The following is a 12548-nucleotide window of genomic DNA, read 5'->3' as shown; positions in this document are numbered from 1 at the left end:
AGGACATGAACAGATCTGGAGAACCAAGAGGAGTGGTCTAAGGTTAATAGTAAGGGGAAATAGAAGAAAGAAAAGGCTTCAAGGTTTCGAGGTTGAAGAGGAGCCACCTTTGATAAAACTAGTTCTAGGATTATGAGGCTTTCAACCAAAAGACAGTCGATAAGAGGAGCGTTTAATACGAATTGCACAGACACAGAATAATACTGATTATTTGCCTTCCTTATTTCTTAGTTTGTTTTGTATTGCTACATCGGGTTCACTAGTAGTACGGAATATAAAAGGCACCTCCTGTCTTTTTATAAGGGCAGATCTGTGCATTTTCAATTACCTGGAAATCTAAAATACTTCAAACAGCTTGAGGGATAGGTGTTTTGCTTCTGACCCTCTGCTTTACTAATTCTCAAAATCTCAGAAAAAAAAATCTTATTCTTTAATGTGCCTTTTGAGACAATTCCTAGATTCGCATTCTCGTAAGAACACAGCTGAAATGTACACCGTTCAAGCAATACCCAAAATATACACCTTCTTCCAAACCACACTTCAAACATCCACATCCTTCTAAGGCATAGATCAAAATTCGACACCTGTCACGAAGCAGCTTATATATTGTATTATACATATCCCCATAAGGCACAAAACTTGGTGGCATGAGAAAGTCTACTCTTATCAGTTTTGTCTTTAGACCTCGTCGTTGTAACGCCATTTACACATTACCTAAGGCTGCAATTAGAATGTATCTTAACACTAAATTCTATCTTATGTATATTTTGATTCTGTGAGGTAATGTGTATCATTCCATGGATAATTTTTTTTCTGAAATAAAAAAGCGACTAACTCTGTGAACAAGAAAATTTATCAATTGGCAGCAGATAGACTAAAAACAATAGTATATTAAAAGGAAGTAGGAGAGAGGAGGACGAGAAGATGAAGAGAGAGAGAGAGAAGAGAGAGAGAGAGAGAGAGAGAGAGAGAGAGAGAGAGATTCATTTATGAAACACTAAGAACGTTCCAACAATTTTCATGATTGGCTTAATTGCAGTTCTATCTCCATTTCGTATTTCCTTCTAAAACCACAGCGCTTGTAATAGTCAATCTAAAGGGATCAGTCTAGGCTATTAAGAGAGAAAGAGAGAGGGAGTTAATGGTATGATGAAGCAAAAGGAAATATAAAAAGGTTTGAGAGAGAGAGAGAGAGAGAGAGAGAGAGAGAGAGAGAGAGAGAGAGAGAGCATAAAAATTCTTAATTCCCTGTTAATACGCACGTATTTATACATGTAAAAAATACGTGTAATCCTTTAAAAGCTTTGAGAATTATCAGATATTTATCAGAGATAAAAAATCTCGTTTCCCTTCGACATAATTCCTACCAGCTGAACTCATCATCGATTTATAAATATAACAAATAGAAATGCTGTGGCAAACTGCTTATACAAGATACGATGACAAGACACATATAGAAGCCTGCTAGTTTCAAGAAGTCACTTTCAGTTAACAATTAAAACCAACATAAAAGCATTTAATATTATGCGCGTTTAGTTACTGACGAAACAAGTTGACCTACTACTAATGCGTTTAATCTATGCTACAATTAACCTGTATCAACGACGAAAGGCTGAAATCTTAAAGAACAGAAAATGTATTCACGGAAATATATGAAATAATCATATAACATTTACATTCTTCTTGCATTTCGATATATTTCTATCTATTTGCTTTTTCTTTTTTAATAAATAGCTTTCAGCTACTGAATAATAATAATATCATAATAATTAATACGAATGAATTAATAATAATAATAATAATAATAATAATAATAATAAACCCTAATCCAGACTGTAAGGATTGTATCTGGGGACATCAGGATGGAGTTTGGAATAGAAAAATGCGCCTTAGTCAACATACAAAAAGGCAAAGTAACGAGAACTGAAGGGATAAAGCTACCAGATGGGAGCAACATCAAACACATAGATGAGACAGGATACAAATACCTGGGAATAATGGAAGGAGGAGATATAAAACAGCAAGAGATGAAGGACACGATCAGGAAAGAATATATGCAGAGACTCAAGGCGATACTCAAGTCAAAACTCAACGCCGGAAATAAATATATAAAAGCCTAAACACATGGGCAGTGCCAGTAATCAGATACAGCGCAGGAATAGTGGAATGGACGAAGGCAGAACTCCGCAGCATAGATCAGAAAACCAGGAAACATATGACAATACACAAAGCACTACACCCAAGAGCAAATACGGACAGACTATACATAACACGAAAGGAAGGAGGGAGAGGACACTACAAGTATAGAGGACTGCGTCAACATAGAAAACAGAGCACTGGGGCAATATCTGAAAACCAGTGAAGACGAGTGGCTAAAGAGTGCATGGAAGAAGGACTAATAAAAGCAGACGAAGACCCAGAAATATACAGAGACAGGAGAAAGACAGAAAGAACAGAGGACTGGCACAACAAACCAATGCACGGACAATACATGAGACAGACTAAAGAACTAGCCAGCGATGACAATTGGCAATGGCTACAGAGGGGAGAGCTAAAGAAGGAAACTGAAGGAATGATAACAGCGGCACAAGATCAGGCCCTAAGAACCAGATATGTTCAAAGTACGATAGACGGAAATAACATCTCTTCCATATGTAGGAAGTGCAATACGAAAAGTGAAACCATAAACCACATAGCAAGTGAATGTCTGGCACTTGCACAGAACCAGTACAAAAAGAGGCATGATTCAGTAGCAAAAGCCCTCCACTGGAGCCTGTGCAAGAAACATCAGCTACCTTGCAGTAATAAGTGGTACGAGCACCAACCTGAAGGAGTGATAGAAAATGATCAGGCAAAGATCCTCTGGGACTATGGTATCAGAACGGATAGGGTGATACGTGCAAACAGACCAGACGTGACGTTGATTGACAAGGTCAAGAAGAAAGTATCACTCATTGATGTCGCAATACCATGGGACACCAGAGTTGAAGAGAAAGAGAGGGGAAAAATTGGATAAGTATCAAGATCTGAAAATAGAAATAAGAAGGATATGGGATATGCCAGTGGAAATCGTACCCATAATCATAGGAGCACTAGGCACGATCCCAAGATCCCTGAAAAGGAATCTAGAAAAACTAGAGGCTGAAGTAGCTCCAGGACTCATGCAGAAGAGTGTGATCCTAGAAACGGCACACATAGTAAGAAGAGTGATGGACTCCTAAGGAGGCAGGATGCAACCCGGAACCCCACACTATAAATACCACCCAGTCGAATTGGAGGACTGTGATAGAGCAAAAAAAAAAAAAAAAAAAAAAAAAAAAAAAAAGAAGAAAAAAATAATAATAATAATAATAATAATAACAAATGAATACTGAGGAAACTACAACCAATAAATATGAATAATCCGTAAAAGCTACATTTTCCCTAAATAAATATATAGAGTTTACATATAGATTAAAAATAGGTTTCTTAATGTAAACCTAATCTCAGATTACATTTCACCAGTCTTGGAGTTTTATAATGAATGCGACACTAGGGGAACATAATATAATGATAATAATAACAATAACAATTCCTTGCCAATATTGTGGAATTTTTAACTAACACACTTCAGGAATAGAAACTGGTATTCTTGACCGCAATGTTCTGAGCACGACTGATTTATTTATAGTTAATGCTACTGGAATCAAAGGTATTAAATAGGAAACGAAAAATCGAATAGTTTAAAAGAAGTTTCATCTAACACACACTCACTCACACACACACACACACACACACACACAGACAGACAATCCAGGCGTTTACTGAAATCCCATGCCTGGACTGTGACCAATCTTACATCGGATTTACGGGAAAATCCCTTGCCCAGAGAGTAATACAACATTAACGGTCAGTTAGGTATGGACAACAGAACTCGCTATTTTCAACCATATAAACAAACATAACCACAGAATAAACGGGAATTTTTCATGTATAATTTATAGCAGCAACTGTCGGTACAAAAGTCAAGATGATGGAATCAGCCTTGATTAAACAGAGACAGGTGATGAACATTTCAAAGGGCGCGTGGGATACAGATGCCATTGAAAAAGTTTTCGTTCAACCAACGCTTAAGAGGATTAAAGGAAGATTATCAGTGGGATTGACCTAAATTGGCTTACCTATGGATGCATCTCTTGGTATGAATACCACCTTTTCTGTAACTTTTCTCATTCATCTACCTGAAAAGGGAGACAGCAGTCTCTGAAATATAGTATTTTCTCTCTATATTTAGGCGTTTTTATGGGCTCCTTTTACTAGATATATATATTCATAATACAAATATACTGTACATACAAACACATATTGAATCTGTACATGATCCAAATTTTGTTGAGGAGGCTCGCCTTCCTAACAAAGGCACTTGAACTGCTCTATATTACAATCCTTTCCCAAGAAGTGTAGCAATGATAAAATGTCCATCTTTGTTTAAGATTTTATAGAAAATTTATTTATTTGCATATTAAAGTAGTCCTTTAAACCCCCGTGCCATACTAAGCAAATTCTAAAAGGAACATGGGAGTTTAAAGGATTGCGCAACACCTAGATGGCTCTGCTGGCTCTTTTACCTGTTGCAGTTCGTCCTCCTCATCCTTGATTTTTTATGGAAGGACGACGGCCTTTGCATTTCGCGATTCTTGGAGGAGAAAAAAATGTCTACCTCGACCCGCAACGAAGCAGAAAAAGGAGTTCAAGCTCAGGTTCCAACTTGGAACCACTGGATAACCTTTTGAAGATAACTGGTGAACTCTACTCCCTCGCAAGAGAATGCTTTTTATAATTGAAGAAGCATCTACATTAACTATGTAACGTTTCTTGCCGACCCACCTGTCTCTGCCTCTTCCGTCGTCGTCTTTGAAGCCAACGTCAACACTTCTATGGAGTCAATGGTTGAACCTTTCCTGCCCAGTAAGTTTCCTACGATTTGTGGCGTATGGTAAAGCTTAGGTTAGGGGGTTTTTAATTTTTCTTAATTATTACCACGCTTTCAGAACCTGTAAATTTTCTATGGATTCTTGTGTTTATATTGCTATCTATAAAGGTGTATATTTATTGGAACTTTGTTATTACCATTTGTGTTAATTACTCTTTTGATTTTTAGGCAGTTGCTAATTGTTAAGGAGGACAGTGGTTTTAGTGGAAGACACTGATTCAATTTCTTGTTCTTTCACGCAGCTGATTTAGGTAATTTCAGTGTTAAGTGTCAATGATATACACAATTTTTTTCATGAGGATAGTCTTTAATTTATTAAATATTGTTGGACTCGATAATGATAGTCTGTTGTTGTTGTTTTCAGAATCCATAGGTTTTCAAAAATTTCCATGAGTGAAGGTCTTTCCACCACAAGCAATAGTTGTCTATTTATGATTAGCGATTGGGAACAGGACTTCAGCCATCGGAGTTGTATCTATGCCATTTCGTAATCTTAACTTTCATACGAATAAATAATTTTAAAGAATTTGTGTTTTTATTTAACTGTGAAAGAAAGCATTCAAGGTTACGAGCAACTCTTGTGTAAAGCTCTTGGTTTTTCTATAAAGTTTTTGAAATGGCGCCCGAACAGGGACTCTGAAGGCTTTAGTCTCCATATAGGCGACGATAGGGTGGCATTGCAGGTTGGGTTTTGTGTATTAAGAGTTTGTCTGATTTAACGTTGGGGATAATTTGAATTTATTTAATCATTTTTCTGCAAGAAAACATTTAATAATGGAAGAGGAACTAAGGTATTTAGTAATGTGCAGGAAGACTGTAAGGTCTCAGGTTACTAAAATATTCAAAACTTCAGGTACTTTTAGAAGTTTGAGTGATGTCGATAGGTCAACGCTAATTAATAGGTTGAAATGTTATAAGGAAGACTTGCGAAATTATGATAGCAAGAGATCTTCAATCAAATGGTCCTCATCCAAAGACGAAGCAGAATTTGAGGCTGAATTTAGTTCTTGTCAGGAATATTTGGACAAAGTTATTTCATTGATAATTCAGTTAGAAAATATACTTCCTTTGTCACCTTCTGAAATGCATGAAACCCCCCGTAGCCTCCTTAAGAGTCCAGTAGCTCCTTTGCCTAAATTTGCTAGCAGTGATGGCGAAAATATAGAATTGTTTTTTAGACAGTTTGAAGAAACTACAAGTAAATTTTCGTATACTGATTATGATAAATTACTTTTGCTAAAGCAGCAAATTTCTGGTAAGGCTGCTGTTTTAATAGAATCATTAGAGGCAGATAGGCAAGGTTATTCACATGCAAAAGCACTCCTGCAAGCAGCTTTTGCTTCTATTCCAGTTCAAAAATTTAATGTACTGAAACAGTTGGTAAATATGAAGTTAGATGAAAATTCTGAACCATTTGAATACATTAGTAATATTTAAGAAAATACAAGAGGCCGTGAAGACTCTGAACATTAGTGTTGATGATGTTTTACAATACTTTTTCCTTAAAGGAATGAATGATACTTTTAAGAACATTATGATTCAAGTAGCGGGAAACTCAAAACCTACAACTGTACAAATTGTGGAAAATTTCTTTGAATGTAATGAACGTTATTTGAATGTTTGTTCCGCTATTAAGCCTATGGAAGAAGCTTCGGTAGCAAAGAATAGGTTAAATCCCAAAAGCTCCAATTTAGCTATTAAGGTGGATGTTGAAAACGTTAATCCCTTTATTTCATGTACCCTTTGTCAAAATGCAATTTCTTCTAAGCACCCATTAATAAATGCACTAGGTATATACCGCACAAAAAGAAAAAGTAGATAAATTAAAAGCTCTTAATGGGCCCCCCGTTGCATTAAATGTGCAAATCTAGGACATGGGAAAATTTTTGTAAGTTTAAATTTAAAAGGAAATGTAGTAAATGTTATGGTTGGCATTTTTCATTTCTATGTTCTTGTGATTCTGTAATCCTTCAGTGAAAGAGACTGTATCCAATCCCTTCCCATTGACCAAACCTAAGCAGAAGCAGCATAGGGATACAGCAACAAAGAAAACTACTCAAAGTAATGTAATTTCTCCAGGTGCCTCACTCCAAAGTAATGGTGGTATAGACTCTTTGTTGCCTACCTTTTCATGTCTCATTGGAAATACGAAGGTAAGAGGGTTAATGGACTCGGGTAGTCAAGCCAACTTTATATCGGAAAGGGCTCTGGAGGGACAGCTTTACAGAATTGTTAAGGATAAGCTGCAGGTTACTGTTAATGGATTTAATGGCCCAAGGAAGTATAATTCTAAATTAGTAGAAGTTAAGATAAAGTTTGGACACGACACATATGACATAGAAGCTATTTGTGTTCCCGAAATTAACTTGAATTTGAAATTACCTGGCTTAAGTTTAATTGTACAATCCTTTACAGAAAGAGGGTATGAACTTTTTGATAATTTTCTAAGGACGGGTAGTGACTCTATTTCTAACGTAGATTTTATTCTTGGTTCCAATTCCTTATATTGCATTATGATAAACTCTGTTGTATATGGTAGAGATACTCCTTCCATGTATTATGAAACAAAATATGGAGTTTTATTAACAGGAAACTTAAAGTGTGTGCTTGCTAATCTAAAGTATTTATCTAATTCCATAGTAGCTTCGCATTTGTCACTTCCTCATGAACAAATTAATGAAGAAAGTTTTAATGTATTGGAAAGTCTTTTTCCCATGACTAATTGCTTTAGGTCTAATGTAATAACCTTTGAAAACCCTAAAGAGGAAAACTTTAAAATTTTTGACCAAATTGGTGTAGTTAATGATAAGGAATTAGAAAGAGCTGCTTCTCAAATACTTGAACAAGACTCTTATCATTTTCATGAAAGTGTAGTACTAGATGAGGAAACTACTGAAGTAAATCGGAAGTTAGTGAAGTTTTTACTTAGGAACACTCATAGGAATGAAGATGGTAGATTAGTAATGCCATTGTTATGGAATGGTAGAGTTTCGCATTTATTAGGAAAAAATGTTAACTTGTCTAAGAAAATATTGGAAGCTACACACAAGAAACTGTCCAAACAGGGAAATTTAATTAAATTGATGGATGAAAATATTAAGGAACAAGAAAAACTAGGTTTGATAGAAAAAATAGAAAATTTAGAAGCATTTTGTTCTCAGCTTCCTGAATATAGCTGCCTACCTAATATGGGAATATTCAATTTAGATAGGGACACCACTAAATGTAGAATAGTTTTCCTATCAAATTTATGTGAAAATAGTTCAAAGAGTAATCCTGTTATAAGTCACAATCAAGCCATGTGGGCTGGACCTTGTCTTAATCAGAAGATATCTACTTCTTTGTTTCAAATTAGATTTGATAAATATTTGATGTGCTTTGACTTGAAAAAGGCATTCCAACAAATTGCTTTAGAGGAAGCTGATCAGAACAAACTTTTGTTTTTCTGGTTTAAAAACCTTAACATGGGAGACTTTACTTGTATTGCTTATCGAAATCTCAGACTTAGCTTTGGTTTACGATGTAGCCCAACAATACTAATGGTAGGCTTATTTAAAATTTTGATTCTGGACGCAAGAGTTGACCCAATTGAATTGAGGAACTTAAAGAAATTAATTTATTCATTATTATACATGGATAATGGCGCATTTACTGCCTAATGATCAAGAATCATTAAGATGGGGTTTTTCAAAAATTGAATGAAATTTTTCACCCTTGATAAGTTTACTCTGCAGCAATTTGTTACTAATGATGAAACCTTGCAAAGTGATATTGATCATAAATTAGAAATGGAAACTCCAAAAGTAGTAAAACTCTTCGGACTCAATTGGGATAGAATCACAGACAAGATTTCAACTCGTAAACTGAAGTTGGATCCAGAAGCTGATAATAAAAGGTTGGTTTTGAAAAGCATTGCTTTGAATTTTGATCCATACAATTTTAATGGACCTATTTTAAAATAGAGCTCGCTTATTCATGCATAGTCTACAGACTGACAAGTCTCTCAGTTGGGATAAAAAGTTATCCTATAGGCAACAAAAGGAATGGAATAATATTGTAAACAAGTAAATGCTACGCCAGAAATTGAAATTGAAATCCAAAGATTTGTAGGTGAAAGAAATAGTTCATACAGGCTAATAGCTTTTACAGACAGCAGTAAATCTATTTATGGCACTACTGTTTTTATCCAGGATATTTCGACGCTAGAAGTAAACTTTGTTCTTGCTAAAAATAGGTTAGTGAACAGACAATTAGAGAATAAAAGCATTCCTTCACTAGAATTGCAAGCCGTTGTTTTGGGGACAGAAACCTTAACTGATTTATGTCAGGAGATAACGGGCCCACAATGTCCAACACCCATTAAAATTACAGAATTGGTTTTGTATACCGATAGTATGGTTTCTTTAAGTTGGATCAATGGGTACGTTAATACACTGGATAAAATGAACAAGAAAAGTGTATTTATATTGAACAGGTTAGAGCTCCTTCAGAGGCTTTGTAATAAGCACCCATGTTAAGTTTAGTTTCATAAGTGGAATACTAAATCCAGCTGATTGTATCACTAGGTGCATATCCTATAAGGTACTAAAAAGAACTAATTACTTTTCAGGGCCAAAATTTCTAAGAACAGGAATTAGTGAAGAAAATGGAAATAATGATAATTTTGATGTAATAGTTCCTAATCCTATGGCAGGTCAGAAAGTAACAAACTACTCACTAAATACTTCTGACACAACTAATGTTTCCCTTTCAATTCAAAGTGAGCATTTAATTGATTTGAATGAAGTGTCCAAATTTTCAAAGTTAATGAAGATTTATATGCTTTTTCTAAAATTTATATGGAATTTGAAAGAGCGAATTAAAGCCAGAAAGAATTTAAGCTCAGACTCAAGACCCAATCTTTAAATTTGAAAGCTTTTAACATTGTTATTCAAAAAGAACAGAGCATTTGCTACCCAGAAGTTTGTCGTTATTTTGAAGGTAACCGTAAGAATGTCAGATATTCCAAATATCGTTTTGCAACTTAATATTTATAGAGATAACTGTTCAATTTTAAGGGTTAGAAGTAAAGTGGGTAAGTGGAAACCTAATAAACTCGTGCACTTTCCTATCCTATTGCATAAGAAAAGTAGGTTAACTAAGCTTATCATAGAAGATTTGCATGAAAAAATGTTGCATTCTGGCTTGTATGCAGTACTGTCTGAAATGCGTAAAAGGTTTTGGATTCCTCAGTATTTTTCTGCAGTGAAAAAGGTAATTAAGGAATGTGTTTTGTGCAAGAAAGCTACAGCTAGGACGATAAAAACAAATCAGAACGCAGGTACAGAGATTTTAGGATAGATCCTCCCTCAATACCATTTAGGTATGTGTTTGTTGATCATTTTGGACCTTTCAATATAAAAATTCATGGTAAAACTTCCAAAGTTTGGATTTTGTGTTTATCTTGTCTTTGGTCTAGGGCCATTAATTTGAAAATTTGTGATTATTTAACTACAAAAGAATATTTGAGATCCCTTCAACTTCATTGTTTTCAATATGGAATTCCAGAGTTGATTTTGTCAGATCTTGGTTCACAATTGGTTGCTAGTGGGAATATTGTAGCAGACTTTTTGAACGATCCTGAACTTCAAAGTTACTTTGATGAAAATAACATTAAAAGGTTAAGGTTTGAACAATATCCAAAGGGATGTAAAAAATTGGGTGGCCTTGTAGAAATTTGTGTTAAAATGTGTAAAAAACTGATTCATAGTGCTGTCAAGAATTATGTTTTAGAATACAGGGAATTTGAATTTATTATTGAACAAGCTGTTCACCTAATTAATAGACGTCCTATAGCTTTCAAGGAAAGCTTAAGAGATGCTCTTGATGTACCAGAGGCTATCACACCAGAAATGTTGATACATGGATATAGTTTGGCTTCCATTAACATCATTCCAAATTTACAACTTTCAGAAGGAGACTTGGAATGGAGCATTGATAATCCTGTAGATGAGATCAGAAATAAATACCATAAACTCCTGAAAGTGAAAAGTAACTTGATTGAAAAATATAATTTTGAATTTTTAACTAATTTGATATATCAAGCAACTAATGAGAAAAGTCGTTATAAACCAGTGGATCATAAAAAACCTGAGATTGGAGACATTGTACTGATTAAGGAAATTAATACGAAGCCTTCTAATTATCCGATGGCTGTTGTAAAGAAAATTAAAATTAATGAATTGGATGAAGTTACTGAAGTAGAACTTCTTAAGGGTGGTTCCAGAGAATTGGTAAGAAGACATGTGTCGTCAATAATTCCACTCTTGAAACCGAATACTGTTACCTTGGATAATGACAGTTCTGATATACTCTCAAATAAGGATAGCTCTGAAGAAGTCTTTGGGAAAAGACCACAAAGAAAAACGGCCCTTGCGAGTATACAGAAAACTAAATTTATGTTAAAAGATGAAAATTAATTGTTTAAATTTGTTGAACTGAATATTTGAAGCTTTTTTCAAAATTTTATAAGGTATGATTTGTTTATGGGTTACTTTATTGATTTACTTAATTTGATTTATTCAAATTCTTTGAATTTGAATCCCTTGTTTGGAGTGTTTAAGATTTTATAGAAAATTTATTTATTTGCATATTAAAGTAGTCCTTTAAACCCCCGTGCCATACTAAGCAAATTCTAAAAGGAACATGGGAGTTTAAAGGATTGCGCAACACCTAGATGGCTCTGCTGGCTCTTTTACCTGTTTCAGTTCGTCCTCCTCATCCTTGATTTTTTATGGAAGGACGACGGCCTTTGCATTTCGCGATTCTTGGAGGAGAAAAAAATGTCTACCTCGACCCGCAACGAAGCAGAAAAAGGAGTTCAAGCTCAGGTTCCAACTTGGAACCACTGGATAACCTTTTGAAGATAACTGGTGAACTCTACTCCCTCGCAAGAGAATGCTTTTTATAATTGAAGAAGCATCTACATTAACTATGTAACGTTTCTTGCCGACCCACCTGTCTCTGCCTCTTCCGTCGTCGTCTTTGAAGCCAACGTCAACACTTCTATGGAGTCAATGGTTGAACCTTTCCTGCCCAGTAAGTTTCCTACGATTTGTGGCGTATGGTAAAGCTTAGGTTAGGGGGTTTTTAATTTTTCTTAATTATTACCACGCTTTCAGAACCTGTAAATTTTCTATGGATTCTTGTGTTTATATTGCTATCTATAAAGGTGTATATTTATTGGAACTTTGTTATTACCATTTGTGTAATTACTCTTTTGATTTTAGGCAGTTGCTAATTGTTAAGGAAGGACAGTGGTTTAGTGGAAGACACTGATTCAATTTCTTGTTCTTTCACGCAGCTGATTTAGGTAATTTCAGTGTTAAGTGTCAATGATATACACAATTTTTTTCATGAGGATAGTCTTTAATTTATTAAATATTGTTGGACTCGATAATGATAGTCTGTTGTTGTTGTTTTCAGAATCCATAGGTTTTCAAAAATTTCCATGAGTGAAGGTCTTTCCACCACAAGCAATAGTTGTCTATTTATGATTAGCGATTGGGAACAGGACTTCAGCCATCGGAGTTGTATC

The 12548-nt window shown here is 34.9% G+C and overlaps 1 long non-coding RNA gene across 1 annotated transcript; it reads left to right on the top strand.

The window, feature by feature from the left end:
* Window positions 1-4591: 4591 nt before the first annotated feature.
* LOC135214129 (uncharacterized) lies at window positions 4592-5498 on the top strand. Its single transcript, XR_010314281.1, has 2 exons — window positions 4592-4947; window positions 5337-5498. It is a non-coding gene; the product is annotated as an uncharacterized LOC135214129 (long non-coding RNA).
* Window positions 5499-12548: the final 7050 nt, after the last annotated feature.

This window comes from Macrobrachium nipponense, chromosome 45, assembly GCF_015104395.2.
Source record: "Macrobrachium nipponense isolate FS-2020 chromosome 45, ASM1510439v2, whole genome shotgun sequence".
Lineage (NCBI taxonomy): Eukaryota > Metazoa > Arthropoda > Malacostraca > Decapoda > Palaemonidae > Macrobrachium > Macrobrachium nipponense.
This window is presented reverse-complemented; position numbering and strand designations above follow the sequence as displayed.